Genomic DNA, 23,618 nt, shown 5'->3' on the forward strand with positions numbered 1-23,618 from the left:
TTATTTCCTTCTGTAACTATTTTTTTCACTAATTATAAATTTTCATCAATTATGAAACTTTTTTTTCAATGATTCTAAAATTACTGTAGTTCTTTCATTAAGGTATTTTTTAGCATTTCTGTAAATTCTGTAATCATGTACACCCTTTAGATGCACGGCCTCTCGAAATATGTAGTCTATAAAAAATCATAGGCCTCAAAAACTGTTTTGGCTTAGGGCTCCCGAAATCGTTACGACAACCTTTTGAATGTATCAAATGCACAGCATTACTATTAAGTCTGGAAAGTATCCTGCAGTTTTAAATACAGGAGGACATATTTCAGTACCCATAGCTCTTTAATGATTTTTTCTTTTTGGAATTTAATCGTTTTTCCATGAAATGAGTTATTTTCTAAAAATGGTCGGCAGGCCAGAGGAAAAATCTCGGAGTGTGAAATTTTACCTTTGGGCCATGGGTTGAAGACACCTGGTTTATGCTGTTCTTACCCTTCATTTTCAGCGCATTTCGAACTCAAATATCTCAATGAATATTGCACTTAAAATCGTGGATTTATTTATTTATTTTTTTGCTGTCGCCCTCAGGAGCGACAGGGCAGCAATTTTTGAATCTGGCTATTCAGCACAAGATGATAAAGTAAAAAGTTATTATTTTGATTTTAATAATTGCACAACCCCTTGAAATACGAATGATATATGGGAATTCTGCATGTTATTTAGATACTTTTTCTAATTACAAATATGCTTCTAGGAGTGGCGCAGAACGATGTGACGGGAAAGGCGAATTGTGTAAGTTCGTTTATAGTCTCGCGTTTTACGGGACCGACACATTTTCCTCCATATTATTCTATTCTCGCGAGAACGGTTATTTCCATTGCCCCCCTCCCAGGATCTGTACCTGAGAGAAATCATACATCTTCAGCTAAGAATGAAGCCGTGGCAGATAACTTCAGTTGCGATGAAGCAGAGCTACACAACTTCATATTCGAATGGAGCGAAGACCGACACCTTCATCTGCTAATTGAGTAGACATCTTCAACTGCGAATGAGCCGACGAAGATATCCTCAGCTGCGAAGGAACCAAAGCAGATATTTTCAGCTGCGAATGGAACCAACGTGGACATCCTCAGATGGGAATAAAGAAGGGGAGATATCTTCGGCTGTAAATGAAGCCGAGGCAAATCCCTTCAGCTGTGAATAGAGTGAAGGCAGACATCTTCAACTGTGAATGGAGGCAGATATCTTCAGCTGGGAATAGAGCGAAGGCAGACATCTTCAACTGTGAATGGAGGATTGGGGGCAGGCGGATCCAGGGTGATGTGTCGGAGAAGCGACTTATTGTGTAAGTGCATCGGATCATCTCGTATCCTACGAGGCAGACAAAATATCCCCAAATTATTAGGCTCTTCGTAGAGTCGATTCGCCTCCATCGTCCCCCCCCCCATGGATCCGCACTCTAAGATCAATGATTCACCAAGGGACATTATAAAAAAAGACATAATTTGCGGCCAAGGGACTTTAGTGTTCACCCTGTGTAGATCATACTATAAATTGATAAAAAGAAAATTCTGATAGTGCCTTGGTCTTATTTTTACAGAAAATGATAAATTTTTCATATCTGTTAGCACAACATCATGCGTATAAACAATCTCTATGGCTAAAAAAGTGAATTTTTTTCTCTAAATTGATTTTCTACAAAACTGAAAATATCACATCACTTGAAATATGTTATTTAATTCTTATGTTCAAATTAAAAATACATTGTCATAACTAAGTATATACTTTAATTACAAAATTTCCTAGAAAAATTATACATTATCTAATGGAAAAATAATCATATCTTTAGTGAAAAAAAAAATGCTTAAAATATCCATCGAGGCTTATCGAAATATAATTACTCCAAAAAAAAAAAAAAAAAAACACTGAAGCTCCTTGAAGCATAATTGAAAACGTCCTTGCAATATGTTTTCATGAAAAGATCTCTTTTTAAAAAGGATTATCTTGTATTTAAGAAGCATACAATAGATCGTAATTTAATATCAGCGAATTAAGTGTATGTTAAAAATTCTTCTAACAATTATAAAATAAAATAATGTTAAATAATTTAAAAGCAAAAAATGTTTGTCTTAAAACTCTCAAAAATCTGTTTTGGAATGCGGTGGACATGGGTAATTGCTTTATTTTGTGTAATAGGATATTTATTCAAGAAAATCACGAGTCAAAATAGGAAAAAAAGAAAAACTAGTTATTATATATGACAGCAGTCTGCAACGCAAGGCCCAAGGGCCGAACGTGGCCCTTTCTGCAGTGATTCGAAGACAAAAACACTTACTTGGTTACAGAATTCCTAGGAATGTTGAAAAATAACCTCAATGAAAAAAATATCTCCAGAATTGGCAAAAAAGGATGTTGCAGAAAACATTTCGGCACTAATGTGAAAGCCGTTTCAGAATTAATAGAAATTCATTTTGGAATTAATCAGAATAAATGTTTTACGATTTACGAGAATTTTAGAATTAATGAATAATAATTTTAGAATTAATGAATAATAATTTTAGAATTAATAATAATATATAGTTTTAGAATTAATAATAATATATAATTTTAGAATTAATAATAATAATTTCAAAATTAATGTATGGAAATAATTTTAGACTTAATAAGGCTTAAAATTGACAAGGATAAATTTTAAAATTATTGAGGGTTATTTTTAGAACTAATGAATAATAATAAATTTAGAATTAATGAATAATAAAAAATTTAGATTTAATGAATAATTATAAATTTAGAATAAATGAGAATAACTTTTGGAATAAATGAGAATAACTTTTGGAATAAATGAGAATAACTTTTGGAATAAATGAGAATAACTTTTGGAATAAATGAGAATAAATTTTGGAATTAATGGGAATTAATTTTGAAATTAATGATAATGATGTTAGAATTAATTAATAATAATAATGTTAGAATTAATTAATAATAATAATGTCAGAATTAATGAATAATAATAATTTTAGAATTAATGACTAATAATTTTAGAATTATTGAGAACTAATTTAGAACTAGTGAGAAATGATTTTAGACTAAATGAGAAATCGTTTGAGAATTAATGAGAGAAAGGATTTCATGATTATTTAAAGAAAAAAATACAGAGTTTATAAGAGAAAAGGATTTCACATCATTTTTAAAATGATTTCACATAATTTTGAAAATGATTTTAAAGCTCTGAAAAAGAAATTATTTCATAATTACAGTTTTAGAATCGATCGAAAAAGTTATTTTGCTATACATGAAAACTCATCATGGTTGATGCAAAATAACTTTTTTAAAGAAATATTTTCAAAATTAATGAATGTAAAATGAACGAAAAAACTAATTTTTATTTGATGGAAATTCATATTTCATGGAAAAATAACCTTGAATTGATGGAAATTCATATACGATGAAAAAATAAATTTTAATTCTGATGGAAAGTCATAAAAAGTAATATTTGAATATCGAAAAAAAAATCATATTTAATAGAAAAATACTTCATCCGAACTTATGAAAGTCCATGCTTGTTGAAACAGTAATCCCAAAATTGATAAAATTCTAAAACAATAAAGGGCAACCTGTCTAACTTGGACCTCTAGGCACTTTTGGGGCCACGCGTAAAGACGTCACCGTGCGAATCTAGATACCACCGAATGACTTGTTGGATCTCATGAAAATTCTCTTTGTTTGGCCCGCAATGTATGAAATCCCTGATTTTTACAGTAATAAGTGGTCACTTTTTTTTTAATATATAGCCATATTAGATTTGAAAATTTGAAAAGACAGAAATTATAATTTTTTAAAATCACGTAATTATCAATATCTTCTCTCGTATGGAAATTTCAACAATAAATAAGAAAATAAACTCAAGTATCTTGGTGTTATATTCTATTCACAAATACAAATACAAACCCAAAGATCACAACAGGTAAATTTGCCAACGAGTTAACTGAAAAAAAGATGCTCATAAAAATTTATGTCAAATAATTATTACCTTTTCGACATAATGTTATATATACCGATTTCTCCTAAGTCATTATGTGTCGCAAATAATAATGTACCACTGCGACGACCAACTGAAAATTTTACTGTATCGCACTGTCGAAAAGAAATCTTCCGGAAACATTTCCAGTACTTAGCTCGTAAACTTTGCGATGCATTACCTTTATAAATTCAAAATTTACCTACCTACACTAAATTCAAATACTCCATTTTCAAATTACAAATCTTATCAATAGACGACATTGACGTGTATACTTTCATATCCAATAGCGAAATTCTTATTAGTTTTATGTCTGCGTGTGCCATAGTTCTATCAAACTCAGCATCAGATATGAAATTTATTTGAATGTGTTAGCTATATGAAAATTGTATTTGGATATAATGTATGTATTTGTAATTGTATATAATTACGAATGTGTGCATACTTATAATTATTATTTATACTGTTTTATGTTTAGATGTATTCTATTTAAAACATTTAGCATCTACTCTTTCCCTTTTACTAAAAGTTTGATCATAAAAATTGTCTACGGTCGACTGGACATGCACTGGCCTCTTGTTGACTAATAATATATTGTACATTGTAATTTATTACATATCTTGAAGAGCACGCGTAGCTCTTGTCTGCGCGAAGTGAATGAAGTGCAATGACTGAATATTTGCACCGTTTGTAGGCGTGTTATTCTCAGTGGCGAAGCATTATAACGGAAAGATCTACTTGCATTCGCACCTTGAAGTTGAGAACCACAGAAAACCAACTTCAACTTCGCCAACCACCACTGTGGCATCAGTGGGGTTCGAACCCGGGACTTAATGATGCGTGTCCATCACTATGACCTTCCACTTGACCACCACAGCGGCATGTAATTAATTTATTGTTCTTACTCATACCCACTGCTTTTTCCTTCCAACTTCATTGATTGTTTGTATTGTGCACCTAGCGAGGTCAGAGCACATTCTCCTTTCCAAGGTTTGTATAGTAAATGAATAAAATAAAAAATAATTCGTTGGTTTTTGTGGCCGCTAGGGGCTGGAATATCGGTAAAGTTGTTTCATGACCACCCTGTACACACAGATATAATAAACATTCTCGTAGAATGTTTTCCTCAATTAATAAGAATAAGTAGTTTATTTACTCGAAAGAAATCGCCGTTGTGACACTTGTGATGATAACAACTTATTTCTATCACTTGATTGGTAAAACTCGATTGTTACTTGAGTAATTAATTAAAATTTATTTGCACTCACTGAAAGATAAAATAATGAATTACATATTTTATTTATCGGTTTGTTTGATATCAAGAGGTAACATTGAAAATAATACCATCATACCACCATTTCTCAATTGAAATAAAATTTAACGATGATTCTGTGAATCGTCCATAAATGCTAAAGCTAAAGTCTCTCCTTATAAATGTAAAAAAAAACATTATTCAAAACAATGTGAATTCATGAATTTTAAATCCTAAGGATATATTATCTATTATAACATTTCTCTAGGAAATATTCGAAAGAAACTGATATGTTGTGCGGAATTTGATTTATGTAAAGTGTGCGTGAGATATGTACTCGACGAAACTTTCAATTTTCCTGTTCCATTACTTTAAAAAAAATTTGAATATTTGAAAGACGGGGGACGTTTTCTTCTTTTTTGTAGCGTGGAGTTGAGGCTAGGAGATCACAATTTGTGAGAATGGATCGTTTCTTTACATAATATGATTGATCTCCATGACGAATAGTTTCGATGCGCCAATTTTTTTGATATAAGAAACATTATAAATTTATGTTTACTCGACTGTTGATGTTGACTTCCGGAAGAACAGTTATCTGCCACTTTCGCAAATAACGCTATCTTTTTTTAGAGTGTTTTCAGGATGCTTTGAAAAATTCAGCTATTGATTCTGAGATTATAATAAAATATGAAAAATGACTATTAATCTCTTCGATTACAAGCGATTGGCAAGAAATTCGGATGCTTTTTATTTGAAGAGTCGGCAATGAATATGGTAACCTAGTCCTAACCTAACCGTACATTAGAAGAAAGGAAAAAAAGTATTTATTTATTCAATATTGTTTGGCTGAGGCCTATACAAGAGGATTCGGAGGTTAAGTATGACAAAAATAACGATTGATGTTACAGGAAAATTCGGAAATCGTAGTACAACCTAAAATATTTGGTGGTAGGTTATTCCAGTTAATAATAGTTCTTGAGAAGAAGCTGAATATTGTGACAATCTGAAGAAGCAAAGATTGGCGGAAAACAGAAAGTAAGGAAAAAAAAAACAAATGAAATAGTACAACAGTATAATAGACAAATTGATGAAAGTGTAGGTAGAAAGTTGAATTCTTTCTTTCACCCTCACCAAACCTGTTCTCCTCCACTCTTATAAAGATACATCATATGTAAAAAAAAAATACTAGCAGGTTATACAAAAAACCGAGAGGAAAAAACTCATAGGGTTGCAACAACTCTTCACGAGGATGAGGACAGAGAAGAAAGAAAACAGAGTGAATTTGAATTTATTCCACTGGCGTTGGGACGCAATATTTCGTCATTGATCGTAAAGTGGTTAAGAAAATTCTTCGGTTATCTCTTTTTCAGAGCAAGCATTCATTTTTTAAACTTTTTTTGCGTCTTTGATACTCAAAAAATGCATTTTAAAAAAAAAGATGTCATCAAATCTTCATTTTTCCAAATTTTCAATTTTTTTGTGAAAGCATTGGCCTATTCTTCCGAAGCATATCTAAAATCGCCGAGATGTGAATTATCAAGCTTTCCTTGGCATCGAGGAAAAAGACAGCCAACATGTGATTCCGAACGTGAAAAGTCACCAAGACCTCTGAATACACCAAGTGTTTGGTATTCTTTTCGGGAGGTGTTGGATTTTTTTTTGGAAGAATAGGCGAATGCTAAAAATAGCTTAGCTATCTGTAGGCAAAAACCGACAAACACTTGGGGGAGATATTTTCGTTCTTGCGGGAAAGTTAGATCCCACTTTGAAGGGGAAGAGCAAAAATTAAAAAAGGTTCATGCCATATGGCATGTGATAAATTACACTTTTCCAAGAGGTATTTTCTCTAGAAAGCGATCTTAAGAACCTCCCTCCCCTGAAAGTTCAGCTCCAAGTTCTGCCCTCTGTTGAAAGCCCACCAAAGTTCATATTCAACACATTCTAATTCAAAACTTATACAATCTTTTAAGTCAGTGCTTAACTCCCTGATGTCAAAAGCAACCCACTCGTTTGTGGGACCAGGGTCTGAAAAGGTTATAGTTAAAATCTCCCTTAAAACTAAAATCAAGAGGAAATATAAAAATTAACAATTTTACATGTGGTCCACAATCAGTGACAGAAGTTATTTCAAAATTACTGAAAGGAATGATTTCGGATATAGTGATAGAAATAATTTCAGAATTACTACCACTACTACTACTACATAACCACTACATACACCTCGTATACATTGTTCTGCGGAATTTCTAACGAATCTGTACAGGCTGGATTCAAAAACTAGCTCGTGTAGTTCTTGGATTACTGATAGAAATAATTTCAGAATAGTGATATAAATAATTTCAGTAGTATTGAAATTTCAGAATTACTGAAAGAAATAATACCCCCCCCCCCCACTAAAATTACAGTAGTGACAAAAAGAATTTCAGAATTACAGTAGGGATCCAAATAATCTTTTTGAATTGGTGGCAGAAATAATTTTCACGATATATTGAAATTAATAATTTCAGGATCAGAGTAGCGACAGAAATAATTTCGAGATAAGTTAAAAGGAATAATTTCAGACACAGAGGTGACAGAAATAATTTCGAGATAAGTTAAAAGGAATAATTTCAGAATCAGAGTAGCGACAGAAATAATTTCGAGATAAGTTAAAAGGAATAATTTCAGACACAGAGGCGACAGAAATAATTTCGAGATAAGTTAAAAGGAATAATTTCAGAATCAGAGTAGCGACAGAAATAATTTCGAGATAAGTTGAAAGGAATAATTTCAGAATCAGAGTAGCGACAGAAATAATTTCGAGAGGTATTGAAAGTAATAATTTAAAGTTATGTTGAAAGGAATAATTTCAAAATCACAGACACAATCGTATTGACAGAATAATTTTTGAATGATTGACAGAAATAATTTTTGAATGATTGACAGAAATAATTTTTGAATGATTGACAGAAATAATTTTTGAATGATTAACAGAAATAATTTTTGAATGATTAACAGAAATAATTCTGAAAATATGTGTATTGGGAGAATTAATTTTTCGAAATCATAGTGGAAACAAAAATGATTTCAGAATAAGACCCAGCCTCTCTCTATTGATTTAGTTAAAATTGCATTTTATAATTACACTAGCTATAATACCCGGCGTTGCCCGGGTTTTCTTCAATGAGGCTTTCCGGATCACGTGATATATCCCTCTTTTTTTGAGGGACATGCAAACCGTGTTCAAGTTAACCAATATGGCGACTTCCTGCGCGACTCATGAAATAAACAAATCTAGATTTAAGAAATAAACATTTTTTTCCTTTCTTAAAGGGCGCTAGGCAGTTAGATTTCTCCCCCCCCCCCTCCCTTTTTGAACTTCAAGTTATCCATCTGCCTATTCCAGCTTCCAAAAATGCTTAGTTAAAGCTGTGGAATTTCTTCGATGTACTTTATGGGCCCATAATTAATTTTAAAACAGCCTAAAGTATATGAATTCATGCAGTTGAATAATAAAACATTAATTTTCATGCTTGAGAAGATATAAATGAAAAGTTGAAATCAATGTTATTGCATGGATATCCAACTCAAAAGTAGATCCGGCTAATCACTTCGTATTTAATTTTCTGGGCTTCGTATATTTCTAAGCGACCTCAATATTTCAAAAATTGAGAATTCAATACATTTTTTTAAATTATTGATGTGGCGGATAACCCCACCAAATTGTCGCATTTATACAGTAGAATCGGCAATTATAACACTGATTTCTATGAGGATCACCCTTTTCCTGACCCTCAAAGCGATACTGAAGATGATTATGACGTCTATTCAAAAAGCCTAATTACTGAGAGTATTGAAAAAGTGGCAAACCATTATAAAGGCATAAACTATTATAAATATACTGGCAGTGTTAAAGAAGTGACAAACCATTGTAAAGGCATAAACACGTCTGAAACGCATCGCCAGGGAACTACGGTAACCAAAGTAAACGTTCGGAAAGTGATTGTTGAGGCCCAAAAACCATTGTTGCCCGACAGTTTTTTGCCCATTTGGGCCGTACTCCGACGAAATATTAAAGTAGCCTATTGTTCAAGTCGGGTCCTATTTAGTATATATGCAAAATTTGGCGACGATCGATCTAAAATTGTAGATTTGTATAGAGAACATACATACACACACAGACAGACAGACAGAAAATCAATTTTATATATATAGAAGATGAGTGGAGAAACGACACGCTTATAGTGACACATCAAGTGCACATGTAATATTTATTTTTAGTTTCCCTTCTCTTCACTGGACACAAGCAAAACAAAAAAATGCTTGAAAAACTGCAAAACATTCAAGTTTTTCCCCCCGAAAAGCATCACTTTATACAAAACGTTGGAAATTTTAAAAACGCTTCTCGAGTAGAGAGAAATGGTGATATAAAGAAGGAATTTTTGAACGGGAATGATGAAATAAAATAAAATATATATATATATTTGATACGTGTTTTGAAACTCAAGAAGTGGAGAAAAACCCACACACACATTTTCATGCTTGTAGCTCCGTAAAAAAATGTACGCAAAAAAGAGAGATCCGGAAGTTTTAAGCTTCCTTCTGACTGAGCTTTATGTTATATTTAGAATACAGGAAGTAAACTTGGAATGAGGTGTAATAAACTTCTTCTCTCACTCTCTGAATCAAATGGGCTGTAATAAAAGCCAGGGGGCATGATCCACAAAAACAAGTTGGAATTTTCAAGATACTTGAGCAAACTAAGTTTATATAAAAAGGAAGTTGTTCTCTTGACATTCATAGATTAATTTTTGTATTTTAAATATAGCATGGGCTTAATAAATTTATATAAAGAGTCATAATACGTACATATCAGGGATCTTCAACGTGCTGCCCGCGGGCCACATTTGGCTCTCGGAGATTTTTGCCGTGCCCCGCCATCATTTTCAGGGAAAGATTGAAAACATTGAAAAACGATTAACTCTAGAATTAATGAAAGAAATAATTTCGTAGTTGATGAAGGAATTCGTGTTCCTGCCAAGTGTGTTCTGTACCCCGAAGTAAAGATGATGAATGTTTGAACTTTTTGGTATTATGAAAGTATCGCGTGTTGTAGGTCTGCTTCCTCTTCCGCGGAGGGAGCGGAGAGACATTTTTAAATTTTTTAATGCTGAGATGTATTTTTCAAACTATGAGTGAAGTGTGCTGATTGCATATTTGTACCGTTGTCTCTTTCTCTCTGTGGCGAGATTTTTCAATGAAGCGATTGGGTCGCAATCACGCGTTGAAGTTCATAGCCACAGAAAACCAACCAACACTCTGCGCCGGTGAGGTTTGAGCCCAGGTACGCACAATGCGAGTCCGTCACCAAAACCACACGACCATGCAGGGGCAACTACCTAGGGTGTTGCGACACCTCGAATATAACGTCAACAGTCATAGGTCTTTCCGATACCCCGCATTAAATAATGTTAATCTATTTAAACGTGTCAACAAAACGCAACAACAACGATTTTTTTTTACCAATATCGATTGTGTACTTGCATAGATACTTGCCGAGCTCCCAGAATTCCAAGTGGATAACCATTTATATACAAGGCGTCCATAATTAAAATACCCTATTTTAAAGTAGCCTACAGGCGAAACCAGTCACCAGAGAAGATCGCCGCAGACAGCAACAGGCTTACAACGTTACAATTATCCATTCATTGCATTTCACTCACTATGAGTTGAGAAAAACTCATAGTTTAAAAAATTGATTGCTTATGGCAGCACTACAAGTATTCCACGGAAACAAACTTCACGGAAGGTTCACTATACATACACACATTTCAACATGTATCAATTCGTTAGAAGTTCCGCAGAGGAATATGGACGAGATGCATGGCTGGTTAAGTAGTAGTAGTCATCAGAAAAATGTGAAATTTTTTTGAGGACTTCACGAAGTGATGGGAATTTGTTCCGGGGAAAAAATTAGTTGCACATGTCGCCACCAGAAGGCGTTTAACTTTGAATACCTATAGTAAACATGCAAATTTATGTGATGTCACGCAGCAGCGGTTATAAAACCTAGAAACATTCACGGAGACCTTGTTTCTCAATGTGTTTAAGAATGTTCTTAGAACAAATTTTACAGAAGAACGTGTCATCAGCCGGCACTTCCCTAATCTATGGCCTCCCAGATCCACTGACATTAATCCATGTGATTTTTGGCTTTGGGGGCATTTGAAATGTCTGGTAAGTTGTTACAATGCAAGAACTTTGCCTGACCTTAAAGGCAGCATTTCACGATACGTGTTGAACATTTCTCGGCACACACTTCGGTCAGTTATGGAGCATGCCATCTTGCGATTTCACATGGTATATGAAAATGATGGCCATCATGTGGAACATGTTTTGTTGCAGTAACAATTGTAAAAGTGTTTAACAATTGTTAAAATTGTAAACGTTTGTCTAAGTGTGTCATTTCTTAATAAAACGTCCTCTGGTGGTGACATGTGCAACTAACCTCCGCACTGAAACAAGTTCCCGTCACTTCATGAAGTCCACCAAATTTTACAATTTTCTGATGACTGGTTTCACCTGTAGGCTACTTTAGAAATATTGTATATATAGTATAGTATTATATTTAGAAAAATTAGGAGAAATATTGGTGATTCCATAATGGAGGGGAGAAATCGGTGATTCCATAATGGAGGGGAGAAATCGGTGATTCCATAATGGAGGAGAAATATTGGTGATTCCATAATGGAGGGGAGAAATCGGTGATTCCATAATGGAGGAGAAATATTGGTGATTCCATAATGGAGCTGAGGTATCGGTGATTCCATAATGGAGCTGAGGTATCGGTGATTCCATACTGCCGAGGAGATATCGGTGATTCCATAACGGAGGGGAGATATCGGTGATTCCATAATGGAGGAGAAATATTGGTGATTCCATAAGGCCGGGGAGATATCGGTGATTCCATAACGGAGGGGAGATATCGGTGATTCCAAATCGCAGGAGAGATATCGGTGATTACAAATCGCAGGAGAGATATCGGTGATTCCATAATACAGGAGAAATATTGGAGATTCCATAATGGAGCTGAGGTATCAGTGATTCCATAATGGAGGAGAAATATCGGTGATTCCATAATGGAGGACAAATAATTGTGATTCCATATTGGAGAGGAGATATCGGTGATTCCATAACGGAGGGGTGATATCGGTGATTCCATAATGGAGGAGAAATATTGGTGATTCCATAATGGAGGAGAAATATTGGTGATTCCATAATGGAGCTGAAGTATCAGTGATTCCATAATGGTGGGGAGATATCGGTGATTCCATAATGGAGGAATAATATTGGTGATTCCAAAATGGAGGGAAGATATCGGTGATTCCATAATGGAGGGGAGATATCGGTGATTCCATAATGGAGGAGAGATATTGGTGATTCCATAATGGAGGAGAAATAATGGTGATCCCATCATGGAGCTGAGGTATCAAAGATTCCATAATGGAGGGGAGATATCGGTGATTCCATAATGGAGGAGAAATATTGGTGATTCCATAATGGAGGGGAGATATCGGTGATTTCATAATGGAGGAGAAATATTGGTGATTTCATAATGGAGGAGAAATATTGGTGATTCCATAATGGAGGAGAGATATCGGTGATTCCATAATGGAGGAGAGATGTCGGTGATTACATAATGGAGGAGAAATAATGGTGATTGCATATTGGAGAGGAGATATCGGTGATTCCATAATGGAGGAGAAATATTGTTGATTCCATAATGGAGCTGAGGTATCGGTGACTCCATACTGACGGGGAGATATCGGTGATTCCATAACGGAGGGAAGATATCGGTGATTCCGTAATGGAGGGGAGATATCGGTGATTCCATTATGATGAGGAGATAACGGTGATTTCATGATAGAGGAGAAATGACGGTGATTCCATAATGGAGGACAAATAATGGTGATTCCATATTGGAGAGGAGATATCGGTGATTCCATAACGGAGGGGGGATATAGGTGATTCCATAATGGAGGAGAAATATTAGTGATTCCATAATGGAACCGAGGTATCGGTGATTCTATAATGCCGGGGAGATATCGGTGATTCCATTATGGAGGGGAGATATCGATGATTCCATAATGGAGGGGAGATATCGGTGATTCCATAATGGAGGAGAAATATTGGAGATTCCATAATGGAGCTGAGGTATCAGTGATTCCATAATGGAGGAGAAATATCGGTGATTCCATAATGGAGGACAAATAATTGTGATTCCATATTGGAGAGGAGATATTGGTGATTCCATAACGGAGGGGTGATATCGGTGATTCCATAATGGAGGAGAAATATTGGTGATTCGATAATGGAGCTGAGGTATCAGTGATTCCATAATGGTGAGGAGATATCGGTGATTCCATAATGGAGGAATAATATTGGTGATTCCATAATGGAGGGGAGATATCGGTGATTCCATAATGGAGGAGAAATATTGGTAATTCCATAATGGAGGGGAGATATCGGTGATTCCATAATGGAGGTGAAATATCGGTGACTCCATAATGGAGGACAAATAATGGTGATTCCATATTGGAGAGGAGATATCGATGATTCAATAACGGAAGGGAGATATCGATGATTCCATAATGGAGGAGAAATATTGGTGATTCCATAATGGAGGAGAAATATTGGTGATTCCATAATGGAGGAGAAATATTGGTGATTCCATAATGGAAGAGAAAAAATGTGATTCCATGATGAAGGAGAAATAATGGTGATTCCATATTCGAGAGGAAATATCGGTGATTCCATAACGGAGGGGGGTATTGGTGATTCCATAATGCCGGGGAGATATCGGTGATTCCATAACGGACGGAAGATATCGATGATTCCATAATGGAGAGGAGATATCGGTGATTGCAAAACGCAGGAGAGATATCTGTGATTCCATAATGGAGGAGAAATATTGGTGATTCCATAAGGCCGGGGAGATATCGGTGATTCCATAACGGAGGGGAGATATCGGTGATTCCAAATCGCAGGAGAGATATCGGTGATTCCAAATCGCAGGAGAGATATCGGTGATTCCAAATCGCAGGAGAGATATCGGTGATTCCATAATACAGGAGAAATATTGGGGATTCCATAATGGAGCTGAGGTATCAGTGATTCCATAATGGAGGAGAAATATCGGTGAATCCATAATGGAGGACAAATAATTGTGATTCCATATTGGAGAGGAGATATCGGTGATTCCATAACGGAGGGGTGATATCGGTGATTCCATAATGGAGGAGAAATATTGGTGATTCCATAATGGAGGAGAAATATTGGTGATTCCATAATGGAGCTGAAGTATCAGTGATTCCATAATGGTGGGGAGATATCGGTGATTCCATAATGGAGGAATAATATTGGTGATTCCATAATGGAGGGAAGATATCGGTGATTCCATAAGGGAGGAGAGATATTGGTGATTCCATAATGGAGGAGAAATAATATTGATTCCATCATGGAGCTGAGGTATCAAAGATTCCATAACGGAGGGGAGATATCGGTGATTCCATAATGGAGGAGAAATATTGGTGATTCCATAATGGAGGGGAGATATCGGTGATTTCATAATGGAGGAGAAATAATGGTGATTGCATTTTGGAGAGGAGATATCGGTGATTCCATAATGGAGGAGAAATATTGTTGATTCCATAATGGAGCTGAGGTATCGGTGACTCCATACTGACGGGGAGATATCGGTGATTCCATAACGGAGGGAAGATATCGGTGATTCCGTAATGGAGGGGAGATATCGGTGATTCCATTATGATGAGGAGATAACTGTGATTTCATGATAGAGGAGAAATGACGGTCATTCCATAATGGAGGACAAATAATGGTGATTCCATATTGGAGAGGAGATATCGGTGATTCCATAACGGAGGGGGGATATAGGTGATTCCATAATGGAGGAGAAATATTAGTGATTCCATAATGGAGCTGAGGTATCAGTGATTCCATAATGGTGAGGAGATATCGGTGATTCCATAATGGAGGAATAATATAGGTAATTCCATAATGGAGGAAAGATATCGGTGATTCCATAATGGAGGTGAAATATCGGTGACTCCATATTGGAGGACAAATAATGGTGATTCCATATTGGAGAGGAGATATCGATGATTCAATAACGGAAGGGAGATATCGATGATTCCATAATGGAGGAGAAATATTGGTGATTCCATAATGGAAGAGAAAAAATGGTGATTCCATGATGAAGGAGAAATAATGGTGATTCCATATTCGAGAGGAAATATCGGTGATTCCATAACGGAGGGGGGTATTGGTGATTCCATAATGCCGGGGAGATATCGGTGATTCCATAACGGAGGGAAGATATCGATGATTCCATAATGGAGAGGAGATATCGGTGATTCCATAATGGAGGAGAAATATTGGAGATTTCATAATGGAGCTGAGGTATCAGTGATTCCATAATGGAGGACAAATAATGGTGATTCCATATCGGAGAGGAGATATCGGTGATTCCATATCGGAGAGGAGATATCGGTGATTCCATATCGGAGAGGAGATACCGGTGATTCCATAACGGAGGGGAGATATCGGTGATTCCATAATGGAGGAGAAATATTGGTGATTCCATAATGCCGGGGAGATATCGGTGATTCCATAACGGAGGGGAGATATCGGTGATTCCATAATGGAGGGGAGATATCTTTGATTCCATAATGGAGGAGAAATATTGGAGATTCAATAATGGAGCTGAGGTATCAGTGATTCCATAATGGAGGAGAAATATCGGTGATTCCATAATGGAGGACAAATAATTGTGATTCCATATTGGAGAGGAGATATAGGTGATTCCATAACGGAGGGGTGATATCGGTGATTCCTTAATGGAGGAGAAATATTGGTGATTCCATAATGGAGGAGAAATATTGGTGATTCCATAATGGAGCTGAGGTATGAGTGATTCCATAATGGTGGGGAGATATCGGTGATTCCATAATGGAGGAATAATATTGGTGATTCCATAATGGAGGGGAGATATCGGTGATTCCATAAGGGAGGAGAAATATTGGTAATTCTATAATGGAGGGGAGATATCGGTGATTCCATAATGGAGGAGAGATATTGGTGATTCCATAATGGAGGAGAAATAATGAAGATTCCATCATGGAGCTGAGGTATCAGTGATTCCATAATGGAGGGGAGATATCGGTGATTCCATAATGGAGGAGAGATATTGGTGATTCCATAATGGAGGAGAAATATTGGTGATTCCATAATGGAGGAGAGATATCGGTGATTCCATAATGGAGGAGAGATGTCGGTGATTACATAATGGAGGAGAAATAATGGTGATTGCATATTGGAGAGGAGATATCGGTGATTCCATAATGGAGGAGAAATATTGTTGATTCCATAATGGAGCTGAGGTATCGGTGACTCCATACTGACGGGGAGATATCGGTGATTCCATAACGGAGGGAAGATATCGGTGATTCCGTAATGGAGGGGAGATATCGGTGATTCCATTATGATGAGGAGATAACGGTGATTTCATGATAGAGGAGAAATGACGGTGATTCCATAATGGAGGACAAATAATGGTGATTCCATATTGGAGAGGAGATATCGGTGATTCCATAACGGAGGGGGGATATAGGTGATTCCATAATGGAGGAGAAATATTAGTGATTCCATAATGGAACCGAGGTATCGGTGATTCTATAATGCCGGGGAGATATCGGTGATTCCATTATGGAGGGGAGATATCGATGATTCCATAATGGAGGGGAGATATCGGTGATTCCATAATGGAGGAGAAATATTGGAGATTCCATAATGGAGCTGAGGTATCAGTGATTCCATAATGGAGGAGAAATATCGGTGATTCCATAATGGAGGACAAATAATTGTGATTCCATATTGGAGAGGAGATATTGGTGATTCCATAACGGAGGGGTGATATCGGTGATTCCATAATGGAGGAGAAATATTGGTGATTCGATAATGGAGCTGAGGTATCAGTGATTCCATAATGGTGAGGAGATATCGGTGATTCCATAATGGAGGAATAATATTGGTGATTCCATAATGGAGGGGAGATATCGGTGATTCCATAATGGAGGAGAAATATTGGTAATTCCATAATGGAGGGGAGATATCGGTGATTCCATAATGGAGGTGAAATATCGGTGACTCCATAATGGAGGACAAATAATGGTGATTCCATATTGGAGAGGAGATATCGATGATTCAATAACGGAAGGGAGATATCGATGATTCCATAATGGAGGAGAAATATTGGTGATTCCATAATGGAGGAGAAATATTGGTGATTCCATAATGGAGGAGAAATATTGGTGATTCCATAATGGAAGAGAAAAAATGTGATTCCATGATGAAGGAGAAATAATGGTGATTCCATATTCGAGAGGAAATATCGGTGATTCCATAACGGAGGGGGGTATTGGTGATTCCATAATGCCGGGGAGATATCGGTGATTCCATAACGGACGGAAGATATCGATGATTCCATAATGGAGAGGAGATATCGGTGATTGCAAAACGCAGGAGAGATATCTGTGATTCCATAATGGAGGAGAAATATTGGTGATTCCATAAGGCCGGGGAGATATCGGTGATTCCATAACGGAGGGGAGATATCGGTGATTCCAAATCGCAGGAGAGATATCGGTGATTCCAAATCGCAGGAGAGATATCGGTGATTCCAAATCGCAGGAGAGATATCGGTGATTCCATAATACAGGAGAAATATTGGGGATTCCATAATGGAGCTGAGGTATCAGTGATTCCATAATGGAGGAGAAATATCGGTGAATCCATAATGGAGGACAAATAATTGTGATTCCATATTGGAGAGGAGATATCGGTGATTCCATAACGGAGGGGTGATATCGGTGATTCCATAATGGAGGAGAAATATTGGTGATTCCATAATGGAGGAGAAATATTGGTGATTCCATAATGGAGCTGAAGTATCAGTGATTCCATAATGGTGGGGAGATATCGGTGATTCCATAATGGAGGAATAATATTGGTGATTCCATAATGGAGGGAAGATATCGGTGATTCCATAAGGGAGGAGAGATATTGGTGATTCCATAATGGAGGAGAAATAATATTGATTCCATCATGGAGCTGAGGTATCAAAGATTCCATAACGGAGGGGAGATATCGGTGATTCCATAATGGAGGAGAAATATTGGTGATTCCATAATGGAGGGGAGATATCGGTGATTTCATAATGGAGGAGAAATAATGGTGATTGCATTTTGGAGAGGAGATATCGGTGATTCCATAATGGAGGAGAAATATTGTTGATTCCATAATGGAGCTGAGGTATCGGTGACTCCATACTGACGGGGAGATATCGGTGATTCCATAACGGAGGGAAGATATCGGTGATTCCGTAATGGAGGAGAGATATCGGTGATTCCATTATGATGAGGAGATAACTGTGATTTCATGATAGAGGAGAAATGACGGTCATTCCATAATGGAGGACAAATAATGGTGATTCCATATTGGAGAGGAGATATCGGTGATTCCATAACGGAGGGGGGATATAGGTGATTCCATAATGGAGGAGAAATATTAGTGATTCCATAATGGAGCTGAGGTATCAGTGATTCCATAATGGTGAGGAGATATCGGTGATTCCATAATGGAGGAATAATATAGGTAATTCCATAATGGAGGAAAGATATCGGTGATTCCATAATGGAGGTGAAATATCGGTGACTCCATATTGGAGGACAAATAATGGTGATTCCATATTGGAGAGGAGATATCGATGATTCAATAACGGAAGGGAGATATCGATGATTCCATAATGGAGGAGAAATATTGGTGATTCCATAATGGAAGAGAAAAAATGGTGATTCCATGATGAAGGAGAAATAATGGTGATTCCATATTCGAGAGGAAATATCGGTGATTCCATAACGGAGGGGGGTATTGGTGATTCCATAATGCCGGGGAGATATCGGTGATTCCATAACGGAGGGAAGATATCGATGATTCCATAATGGAGAGGAGATATCGGTGATTCCATAATGGAGGAGAAATATTGGAGATTTCATAATGGAGCTGAGGTATCAGTGATTCCATAATGGAGGACAAATAATGGTGATTCCATATCGGAGAGGAGATATCGGTGATTCCATATCGGAGAGGAGATATCGGTGATTCCATATCGGAGAGGAGATACCGGTGATTCCATAACGGAGGGGAGATATCGGTGATTCCATAATGGAGGAGAAATATTGGTGATTCCATAATGCCGGGGAGATATCGGTGATTCCATAACGGAGGGGAGATATCGGTGATTCCATAATGGAGGGGAGATATCTTTGATTCCATAATGGAGGAGAAATATTGGAGATTCAATAATGGAGCTGAGGTATCAGTGATTCCATAATGGAGGAGAAATATCGGTGATTCCATAATGGAGGACAAATAATTGTGATTCCATATTGGAGAGGAGATATAGGTGATTCCATAACGGAGGGGTGATATCGGTGATTCCTTAATGGAGGAGAAATATTGGTGATTCCATAATGGAGGAGAAATATTGGTGATTCCATAATGGAGCTGAGGTATGAGTGATTCCATAATGGTGGGGAGATATCGGTGATTCCATAATGGAGGAATAATATTGGTGATTCCATAATGGAGGGGAGATATCGGTGATTCCATAAGGGAGGAGAAATATTGGTAATTCTATAATGGAGGGGAGATATCGGTGATTCCATAATGGAGGAGAGATATTGGTGATTCCATAATGGAGGAGAAATAATGAAGATTCCATCATGGAGCTGAGGTATCAGTGATTCCATAATGGAGGGGAGATATCGGTGATTCCATAATGGAGGAGAGATATTGGTGATTCCATAATGGAGGAGAAATAATGGTGATTCCATAATGGAGGAGAAATAATGGTGATTCCATCATGGAGCTGAGGTATCAAAGATTCCATAATGGAGGGGAGATATCGGTGATTCCATAATGGAGGAGAAATATTGGTGATTCCATAATGGAGGGGAGATATCGGTGATTCCATAATGGAGGAGAAATATTGGTGATTCCATAACGGAGGAGAGATATCGGTGATTCCATAATGGAGGAGAGATGTCGGTGATTCCATAATGGAGGAGAAATAATGGTGATTGCATATTGGAGAGGAGATATCGTTGATTCCATAACGGAGGGAAGATATCGGTGATTCCGTAATGGAGGAGAAATATTGTTGATTCCATAATGGAGCTGAGGTATCGGTGATTTCATACTGACGGGGAGATATCGGTGATTCCATAACGTAGGGAAGATATCGGTGATTCCATAATGGAGGGGAGATATCGGTGATTCCATTATGATGAGGAGATAACGGTGATTTCATGATAGAGGAGAAATGACGGTGATTCCATAATGGAGGACAAATAATGGTGATTCCATAATGGAGAGGAGATATCGGTGATTCCATAACGGAGGGGAGTTATCGGTGATTCCATAATGGAGGAGAAATATTGATGATTCCATAATGCCGGGGAGATATCGGTGATTCCATAACGGAGGAGAGATATCGATGATTCCATAATGGAGGGGAGATATCGGTGATTCCATAATCGAGGAGAAATATTGGTGATTCCAAAAAGGAAGAGGAAAAATGGTGATTCCATGATGAATGAGAAATAATGGTGATTCCATAACGGAGGGGAGATATCGGTGATTCCATAATGGAGGAGAAATATTGGTGATTCCATAATGGAGGGGAGATATCGGTGATTCCATAATGGAGTAGAAATATTGGTGATTCTATAATGGATGGGAGATATCGGTGATTCCATAATGGAGGAGAAATATTGGTGATTCTATAATGAAGGGGAGATATCGGTGAATCCATAATGGAGGAGAAATATTGGTGATTCCATAATGGAGGGGAGATATCGGTGATTCCATAATGGAGGAGAAATAATGGTGATTCCATCATGGAGCTGAGGTATCAGTGATTCCATAATCGAGGGGAGATATCGGTGATTCCATAATAGAGGAGAAATAATGGTGATTCCAACATGGAGCTGAGGTATCAGTGATTCCATAATGAAGGGGAGATATCGGTGATTCCATAATGGAGGAGAAATATTGGTGATTCCATAATGGAGGGGAGATATCGGTGATTCCATAATGGAGGAGAAATATTGGTGATTCCATAATGGAGCTGAGGTATCGGTGATTCCATACTGCCGGGGAGATATCGGTGATTCCATAACGGAGGGAAGATATCGGTGATTCCATAACGGAGGGGAGATATCGGTGATTCCATAATGGAGGAGAAATATTGGTGATTCCATAATGGAGGGGAGATATCGGTGATTTCATAATGGAGGAGAAATAATGGTGATTGCATTTTGGAGAGGAGATATCGGTGATTCCATAATGGAGGAGAAATATTGTTGATTCCATAATGGAGCTGAGGTATCGGTGACTCCATACTGACGGGGAGATATCGGTGATTCCATAACGGAGGGAAGATATCGGTGATTCCGTAATGGAGGGGAGATATCGGTGATTCCATTATGATGAGGAGATAACTGTGATTTCATGATAGAGGAGAAATGACGGTCATTCCATAATGGAGGACAAATAATGGTGATTCCATATTGGAGAGGAGATATCGGTGATTCCATAACGGAGGGGGGATATAGGTGATTCCATAATGGAGGAGAAATATTAGTGATTCCATAATGGAACCGAGATATCGGTGATTCCATTATGGAGGGGAGATATCGATGATTCCATAATGAAGGGGAGATATCGGTGATTCCATAATGGAGGAGAAATATTGGAGATTCCATAATGGAGCTGAGGTATCAGTGATTCCATAATGGAGGAGAAATATCGGTGATTCCATAATGGAGGACAAATAATTGTGATTCCATATTGGAGAGGAGATATTGGTGATTCCATAACGGAGGGGTGATATCGGTGATTCCATAATGGAGGAGAAATATTGGTGATTCGATAATGGAGCTGAGGTATCAGTGATTCCATAATGGTGAGGAGATATCGGTGATTCCATAATGGAGGAATAATATAGGTAATTCCATAATGGAGGAAAGATATCGGTGATTCCATAATGGAGGTGAAATATCGGTGACTCCATATTGGAGGACAAATAATGGTGATTCCATATTGGAGAGGAGATATCGATGATTCAATAACGGAAGGGAGATATCGATGATTCCATAATGGAGGAGAAATATTGGTGATTCCATAATGGAAGAGAAAAAATGGTGATTCCATGATGAAGGAGAAATAATGGTGATTCCATATTCGAGAGGAAATATCGGTGATTCCATAACGGAGGGGGGTATTGGTGATTCCATAATGCCGGGGAGATATCGGTGATTCCATAACGGAGGGAAGATATCGATGATTCCATAATGGAGAGGAGATATCGGTGATTCCATAATGGAGGAGAAATATTGGAGATTTCATAATGGAGCTGAGGTATCAGTGATTCCATAATGGAGGACAAATAATGGTGATTCCATATCGGAGAGGAGATATCGGTGATTCCATATCGGAGAGGAGATATCGGTGATTCCATATCGGAGAGGAGATACCGGTGATTCCATAACGGAGGGGAGATATCGGTGATTCCATAATGGAGGAGAAATATTGGTGATTCCATAATGCCGGGGAGATATCGGTGATTCCATAACGGAGGGGAGATATCGGTGATTCCATAATGGAGGGGAGATATCTTTGATTCCATAATGGAGGAGAAATATTGGAGATTCAATAATGGAGCTGAGGTATCAGTGATTCCATAATGGAGGAGAAATATCGGTGATTCCATAATGGAGGACAAATAATTGTGATTCCATATTGGAGAGGAGATATAGGTGATTCCATAACGGAGGGGTGATATCGGTGATTCCTTAATGGAGGAGAAATATTGGTGATTCCATAATGGAGGAGAAATATTGGTGATTCCATAATGGAGCTGAGGTATGAGTGATTCCATAATGGTGGGGAGATATCGGTGATTCCATAATGGAGGAATAATATTGGTGATTCCATAATGGAGGGGAGATATCGGTGATTCCATAAGGGAGGAGAAATATTGGTAATTCTATAATGGAGGGGAGATATCGGTGATTCCATAATGGAGGAGAGATATTGGTGATTCCATAATGGAGGAGAAATAATGAAGATTCCATCATGGAGCTGAGGTATCAGTGATTCCATAATGGAGGGGAGATATCGGTGATTCCATAATGGAGGAGAGATATTGGTGATTCCATAATGGAGGAGAAATAA

Source organism: Pholcus phalangioides, unplaced genomic scaffold, assembly GCF_987345545.1.
Source record: "Pholcus phalangioides strain wild (caught in Gottingen) unplaced genomic scaffold, Ppha-v1.0 ptg000009l_1, whole genome shotgun sequence".
NCBI lineage: Eukaryota > Metazoa > Arthropoda > Arachnida > Araneae > Pholcidae > Pholcus > Pholcus phalangioides.